Raw genomic sequence first — 8365 nt, forward strand, 5'->3', positions numbered from 1 at the left:
CTGAGTGTTGAGAACACACACACACACACACACACACACACACACACACACACACACACACATACACATACACACATGTTGGTATTGGTGGTTTACGGGGACTCTCCATAGGTGTAATGGTTTTTATACCATACAAACTGTATTTTCTATCGCCCTACACCAACCCTACACCTAAACCTACCCCTCACAGAAAACTTTGTGCATTTTTAGATTTAAAAATAAACAACATTTAGTATGTTTTTAAAGCCTTTTGAATTACGGGGACACAGGTAGTGTCCTCATAAACCACCTTTGTAATACCTGTGTCATATCCATGTCATTATACAAATTTGTGTCCTCATAAACCACCCAAACAGTGCACACACACACACACCGTGCACACATAGCAGTGGACAGCCATTTTTGCTGCAGTGCCTGGGGAGCACCTGGGGGTTTGATGCCTTGCTCAAGGGCACCTCAGTCATGGTATTGAGGGTGGAAGAGAGCGCTGTTCATTTACTTCTCCCACCTACAATACCTGCCGGTACCGAGACTCAAACCCGTGACCTTTGGGTTACAAGTCCGACTCTCTAACCATTAGGTTAGGACAAGGACAAGACTATACTATTAAATTAAATGCAAGATGTCAGAGTGTCACAACTGCCCCCTTAGTGGGGGTGATTGTAACAATGTTTGGGGGTAATTGTAACACTGAAAAATAAGTCATATTAAACCACTGTATCTCAAATAAAAGCCTACCTCAGAGTAATCACTTTACTGCTGTAGTATCTAGTAATTTTACTCAAGGTTTTTTTTTTATATATGGTTTAAATTCTTTCAGATGTCAGGAATCATATGCATTCAAAAAACAAAAGTCTGTTTCTATTTTTGCAGAAGACTAGGCAACTATTCTAGTGGTAACTGGATTTTAATTATTTAAATATATTTTACTCAAATACATTAACCAGCTAACTGATGAGTCAAAAACCAAACTGTAATGAAATGGTAAAGGATAGACATATTAACAGAATAACTCAATGATATCATGTGGAGATAATATTCATTTAGTTTTTTTAAAATATGTCATACTAATCATTTTTAAATGTAGTTTTACATTTAAATATGTTCATTTTCTAACAGAAAAGTATGTCAAGAAAAACAAGGTGCTTACACTGGGCCGTGTGGCTCCCGATGTTGCAGCCATGATAAAATCTGTATGCTAGCTAGCCATGCCTGTATTAGCATAGGTTGTTCATGTTAATTTTGATCAATAACCTAGAGATCCGCAGTCATTTAAACTTTAGACAGCAGAAGAAAAATACTGTACATCCAAAAAGTAACTTTCATACCTCAAAATCAGTATTTTGGTAAACACTTCTGCTGAGGTGAAATGATTGTGCTCCTTTTTCACAGGCAGAGAGAGAATCCTACTGAGCATGCGCCGATTAAGTGTCATCACTTTAGCTTGTTTCTGATTGGAGGAATTAAGTGTGTTACAATTGCCCCCCATCTCCCCTATATAGAATGGTACACAGGATCATACACACAAACACAAAATACCTTCAGGGTAACACACTCAATACTAAAATAATGCAATAAACATTAACTAAATAACATAAAATGTATACTAATAACAAAAATAATAAAACTAAATTAAGCAAAACAAAAAAAAAAAAGAAAAAAAAAGAGAAAATTCTGCCATCATTTACTCACAAGTGCTTCTGTTGAACACAAAATAATATATTTTGAAGAATTTATGTAACCAAACAATTCCTGATCCCAGGGGTGCAGGAGACGGAGTAAGATCAGATTTCCAGATATCGGACCACCACTTCAGGCTCACCGTCTGACCACCATCATTGCCTGATCATTGAGCTGGATTAAATCTTATTTAACACAGCCTAATTAAATTTGGTTTCATATACCAAAGGCTATATTTAAAAGAATTGGTGGGTTAGAATTTTTGTTAAAATGGGATTTTGAGATTTCTAAAGAACTATTTAGATCAGGGTCAGATGCACCATTCCCTAAATAATTAAAATGTGGAGACCAAATATACCACCATAATGCATATTTGTCATAACATCATTATATTCTATGGGTTTAATAGCTTTGCAGACAATGTAGTTATCTGTAACTGTCATATAACTGTATTTTCACTGTCTTAGAGGAGAGTGCCATTGAATGTTTAGCTAATATGAAGTGGGTTTTCATAAAAAAAATAAAATTAAAATAAAATCAGAGCTGAAAACAAACTCTGGATGAAAAAAACAAACAAACAAAAAAACCTCCCACCCATACAGAAGTCACATAGATTGAATTATATTAATACTAAATACATTTTCATATATTTAAATATCTTAAAGGGGTCATATGATGCGATTTCAAGTTTTCCTTTCTCTTTGGAGTGTTACAAGCTGGTTTCACGTTAATATGTTACCTTTCTGTATGGGCAATAAATGTCCAAACAGCGATTCTATCACAGCATTTATTGTGTTATATCTTGTGCATCATTTACATTTAGCATTTGATGTTGATTTGATAGGAAACATTATAATTGTTACTTATTATTGGCATCATTGTACAGATTGAGAATTCATTGCACTGATTTTAAATTCAGTTGAGGTATCTGACATAATATGACATAGCATTGATATATTATATGCAGTGTGTCTTAAGAGCCATATAGGCTATATGTTGTCACTCAGAGGGGTTTGACCAACCAGTCAGATAGACAAGGTTATTTGTACAAATCATCCAAGCACCCCAATCCCAGCCATTTCTAACATCCATTTTGATTAATATGACTAAATATTATTAAATTGTAAGGAAATTGCAGATCCATCTTTGATTGTCAAAAGAATTCCAGGTGCAGTTCCCTCTCAGCCAAAGATTTCAGGTAGCATTTTCATCGGTCAGTCGTGGAAGCCTAATTGGTTGATAACTTTTGACAACTTTTAGTCCAGGTGCGAAAATAATGAGTTTCTATATTGCAAGAGCACGGACAAATTTGTGAGTGCACAGGACGCAGTTTGAGCGCGCACACACGCACACTTTGAGCGAGGAGAGATTCGCGATTGCAACAAACACGTTTTAAGTGCGCGCACACCCTCTGGGCGAGAGCAGCGTATATCAGCCCATTTAAGCCTGTGTTATACTTTCCGCAGGCGCGGGTCCGCTATGGTTTGCGTGACGTAAAAATCGTCATCGGAGAGTGTGCGCGGAGACTCTGCGCGGACATCCGCGTGCCTCACATGTTTTGACTGCTAGTACTTGTCCTACAAAAGCACCAACTGCGCATGCGCAGGCTGTGTGAAGAAGCCAGTTGCTACTCGAACCATATAAAGACAGCCAGATGTGCAATAAATCTGGGCAATTGTTTGTTCACATGTTTGTTTACTGTTCAAGCCAATCTACTGCGCATGTATGGAACATGTCCGCGCAGCGGACCATCAGCATATGCTTTCGGTAGTATAAATACAAGTAGTCCGCGTCCGCGCTGTCCGTGTACACATCCGGATTGCTCATGCAGGAAGTATAACACAGGTTTCTCTCATCACTCATATAACTTGTCCGCGCGGTCACAAAAAATGGGAGCCTCCTCCGCGTACACCCCAGTGACGATTTTTATGTCACGCGGACTCTCGCGCTCTCTGAAAGTATAACAGAGGCTTTAAGCGGGATTTATACTTTCGCCTGGCTCCTAGGGATGGGCGATACCACTTATTTTGTTTTCGATACGATACCGATATTTTTCAAGGCAGTATCGTCGATATCGATACAGATTCGATACTTCTGAACTAAACTTTTAAATTATGAAATGTATTAAATTATTAAATTACTAAGAGTAAAATGGATAATGATAAGCACTTTATGTTTAAAATGCATTTTAACATTCAATACGCCTTAATTGTAACTTATTAGGTTATATTTTTGTTTACACATGGTTCAAATACGTTTTTTGTTTACACATGATTCAAATCTATAAATACTACAGTTGAACTATGGTCACTTTAGTAAAACCATGGTTCATTTTCATAAGGGACTGACGCTGAAAGGCTGTTGCATGCATAAAATGCAACCTTTTTATTCTGACAGTGTATGATTTCTATTAACATTACAGAATAGAACATGATCAATATTATCGTTCAACGTTCAATTTAAATAACTGTAATTGCACAAACTATGTAGGCTACAATTTCAGTTTGTTTGTTGTGAAATAACTCTGTCCTTCTGTCCTCTGATAAGCATTGTTCAGCAAAAGCAGCCCTGTTTGAATGCACTGTCAAAAGTGAGTGAACGCTCTCTGTGATTGATTGGTTCTGTCTTGCAGTGTGTTCAGATGAGCAGGAAAATAGTTATATCCTACACAATTATTTACTAACATAGGTTATTCGTACAATTGAATGCATATTGTACGCATTATTTTTTTTTGTTGTTGTTGTTGAATTAACAAAATCACTGGTAAATAAAACACACCTTAGTTTCGATATTTTTTGTTTGAGTATCGATATACTTTGGATCGATACGCCCATCCCTACTGGCTCCGCTTCGCGAGCCTCCGCTGACTACGCGACCGCGTGCACCTTCCCAAACGGACGAGGCTTTTATACTTGTCGCGTTCGCCGTAGTACTGTTCTTTGAAACGACAGGGGGCGACGAGGAGTAATTGTCCTTTAAAACCATCACTGGTGATAAGTCATTTGCCTTGGAGCCTTGGACAAACTATGCAAAAAAAAAAAACTATGCATTGTTTTCCCTTAAAGCATCAAAAAGCACCTAATGGAGTTTGAACTTCACATCAAACTGCTTCAGTTTCACACAAACGGCGACACAGACGAGTATGTGTGGCTAGAGTCGCCCTAAACTTGTGCATCTTCGGAAGCGGAGCTGCGCGGAAAGTTACAAAAAAATGCCGTGCACACCGCCACGCGAAATGAGTTCGCGCGCACTCAAAGCGAACTTCCGCCAACACCGCGATGACGTCATATTTGCCGCGCGCACCCAAGCGTACTTGCGGATGCGTCGAGTATAAATCAGGCTTTAGTGCAAGAGCAAAGGAAATCCGTGTGCGAACGGGGAGATTTGCACTTGCACATCATATTAATGTACTTTTGCGCTACAAAAATGCGCTCGACATTTGTCATTAGAATAATGCCATCATTTTCACTTATCAAAAGTGCGGGGGTCGATTGCTGTCTTTTCAAAAGTGCGGGGGTCATGACCCCCCTTGTCCCCGTGTCAACGGCACTCCTGGCTGGTCCACACTGACTTCCATAGTATTATTTATTTATTTATTAATATTCATATGGTCCAGCAACTGCAAATGTGCAGAAGAAATAAATTCATACAACTTGAGGGATGTTTGGGTCTATTCACCCAACAAAACAACCGTTTGGCCTCGGAATATTTGTATTTTTTGACTGTACCTGTATTTGCCTGCTATATTCTGTGTTTTAAATGGATTTATATTTAACATTTTGTTTAGGGGTAAGGGTTTGTGTTCAAAACTTTCTAAATAGTGTAATGTAAATGAAATTATTGTGGCTATTCAGATTAAAAATGCCCCAACATATGTGTCATAATGACAAATTTATACCCCAATTTCATGAAAATAAAATTCCCATGCTCTTTGCATCTGTGCATTGAAGCCATTTATTTCCCATTGAAACAACAGAGTTCCTAGTTTGTTGAAAAAGTGATGCCTAGGGTTACCTTTAATTTAATTCAATTCAATTCAAGTTTATTTGTATAGCGCTTTTCACGATACAAGTCGTTGCAAAGCAACTATACAGCAAATTTAGTTTCTACAATATTTAGTGGTAGCTTATCAGTGATGACTGTCAGTTAATCTACATATGGCAGAAATGTACGGAAAAATCAATTAAAGACGTAATCAAACAGACGATGAACACTATTAACAGCAATTATTATGTGATGCAATCAAACTTATAGCAGAATTTGGTAGTTCTGTATGTTGATTCATGGTTGGCATCATCTGAGGTCCTCTGAGGGGTTGGCATCATCTCTTCTCAGGTGTTCTGGATCCAGACTGAAGCTTGTGTAATTCCTAGTTACCACGGGCTGTCAATCCCGTGGCAGAAACAGAGAAACAAATAGAGACATAAGTAGCGTAGCTGCTGTTCCAACCAAGCTAAATTGAGTTGTTTAACCCAAGCTAAAGAATAATAATGCGCATTTGATCAGATATAACTGCAGTACAAGATTATGAGATGCATTATTTGAATGCTTGGCCAAAGAGATGAGTCTTTAATCTAGATTTAAACAGAGAGAGTGTGTCTGAACCCCGAACGTTATCAGGAAGGCTATTCCAGAGTTTGGGAGCCAAATGCGAAAAAGCTCTACCTCCTTTAGTGGACTTTGCTATCCTAGGTACTACCAAAAGTCCAGAGTTTTGCGACCTTAGGGAGCGTGATGGATTGTAGCGTGGTAGAAGACTAGTTAGGAACGCAGGAGCTAACCCATTAAGGGCCTAATAGGTAAGTAATAATATTTTGTAACTGATACGGAACCTTTAGCGTCTTAATAGGGACAAGCAAGACGCTTTCTTCAGTTTATGATGTCTTCTGAGTGAGACAGGTTGAAACGTGGCATGTACAACCCACCCAGCACCACACGTCATTTGGATGTCGTTTTTTGGGCTAAATCAAGTCTGCCCGTCATGGACTTCTTTTAGCCCATTTAAAATTGGTCTTTGTTTGGTCCGTCGGATTTGGTCTAAATTTAGCCCAAAAATCGACGTTGAAAATTGGGCTTTGTTTGGTCCGCCGGATTTGGTCCAAATTTAGCCCAAAAATCGACGTTGAAAACTGGGCTTTGTTAGGTCCGTCTAATTTAGTCAAAATTTTGCATTTCGGACCACAAATAGCTCTAATATAGCCATGAACATAAATGTAGCAAGTGAAGAAATAAATTGTAGGAATAGTTTCAAGTTATGTGTCACCGCACAACCTGCGCATCCCATAGATTATTTGTTATTAAGAACTTACATTCGCAAACCATATGTAAATATACTGTATATTTGGCATGGCAGAAATTGCTCCTAGTGGGTTATATCTCGTTGAAAATGCTTGTGCTGTGTAGTACACCTATTAACAATTATTTATATAATATGCCTATAATGCATCCATAAAAACATATTAAACATCTCAGTAGTTCAAACACCATAATAAACCACAGCCTTTATATAACCTAGCCCTATTAATAAATTCACATTAATTACACCCATACAGGAATGTAGCACCGTTAAATATATTTTGAAAATACATTTTAAAAATACATAAAACATAAAGCTTAAAAATTGTTCCTCATGATACATGTGTAAATATGTGTATGAAAAAATATATTCCTATATATATGCCTTAGTTTTTAATCAATGCTTTTTCAATGTTATTTCTACACCACGTTTACCATTTCTAAAGTTATTATATGATATGATATGATATATGATATGATATGATATGATATTTACGTAAATTCTGCGTGACTTCTACATGCTTTAATGGGCGCACGCTAAACTGGAGCGGAGGAAGTCACCATGGAAACGGGGCGGCAGCTCATCTGTCAAGCAGCAACTCCGTCTCTCACTGTTTTCACTAATTTCAGGTAAGTTTAGTCTCTGAAATTACACAAATAGTACATACAAGCGTTCCTGACACTTTCTTTCATGTAAATGACACGCTTCCGTTGAATATTTACTTTATAGAAATGGTTTAGTGTCTTCGGAAAAAGTCCGTTAGCATTTCAACCGTAAGGCTAACTATAAGAGGTAACGTTAGGTTAACTATAGACTTGAGCTCTTGTTTCTGAAAGTTTGAGCTTTTAATGTCATCTTATGTGTAGATAAGCGTTTTTTATATAAAGGTTTTGCTGGCAATTTGTCAATGGATGAATGGAAGTAAGCGAATTAAATTAACCTAAAAGTATGCACTGTACGGTTAATCGGATACGTCACTTACATGGAGCGTGAAAATGGGCTGAAACTTAAAGGGGTCATATGATGCGATTACAATTTTTCCTTTCTCTTTGGAGTGTTACAAGCTCTTGGTGCATAAAGAAGATCTGTAAAGTTGCAAAGACTAAAGTCTCAAATCCAAAGAGATATTCTTTATAAAAGTTAAGAGTCAACCACGCCTACCTAAAACGGCTCGTTCTAACACGCCCCCACATGTCTACTTCACGATGTGGGAAGATTTGCATAACGCCGCCCAAATGTTCACACAAAGAAAGAAGGCATAACTTTGATTCTCGCTGTAGTATTTTTGCCATCGCCGCCATGTCGTGGAGACGCTGTGTGTTTCTTTGTGAAAGCGAAACTACTTTGTTTGGCCTTCCAAAAGAGGACGATATCTGCTTCGTCATGCCT

The 8365-nt window shown here is 37.8% G+C and overlaps 1 protein-coding gene across 1 annotated transcript in view; it reads left to right on the top strand.

Moving 5' to 3' along the window:
* Positions 1–8365, top strand: part of nalf1a (NALCN channel auxiliary factor 1a) — a 100089-nt gene that overhangs the window by 15556 nt on the left and 76168 nt on the right. The gene's annotated exons all lie outside the window — the stretch shown is intronic.

The sequence above is a fragment of the Sinocyclocheilus anshuiensis genome, unplaced genomic scaffold (assembly GCF_001515605.1).
Source record: "Sinocyclocheilus anshuiensis isolate Anshui unplaced genomic scaffold, SAMN03320099.WGS_v1.1 scaffold2533, whole genome shotgun sequence".
NCBI lineage: Eukaryota > Metazoa > Chordata > Actinopteri > Cypriniformes > Cyprinidae > Sinocyclocheilus > Sinocyclocheilus anshuiensis.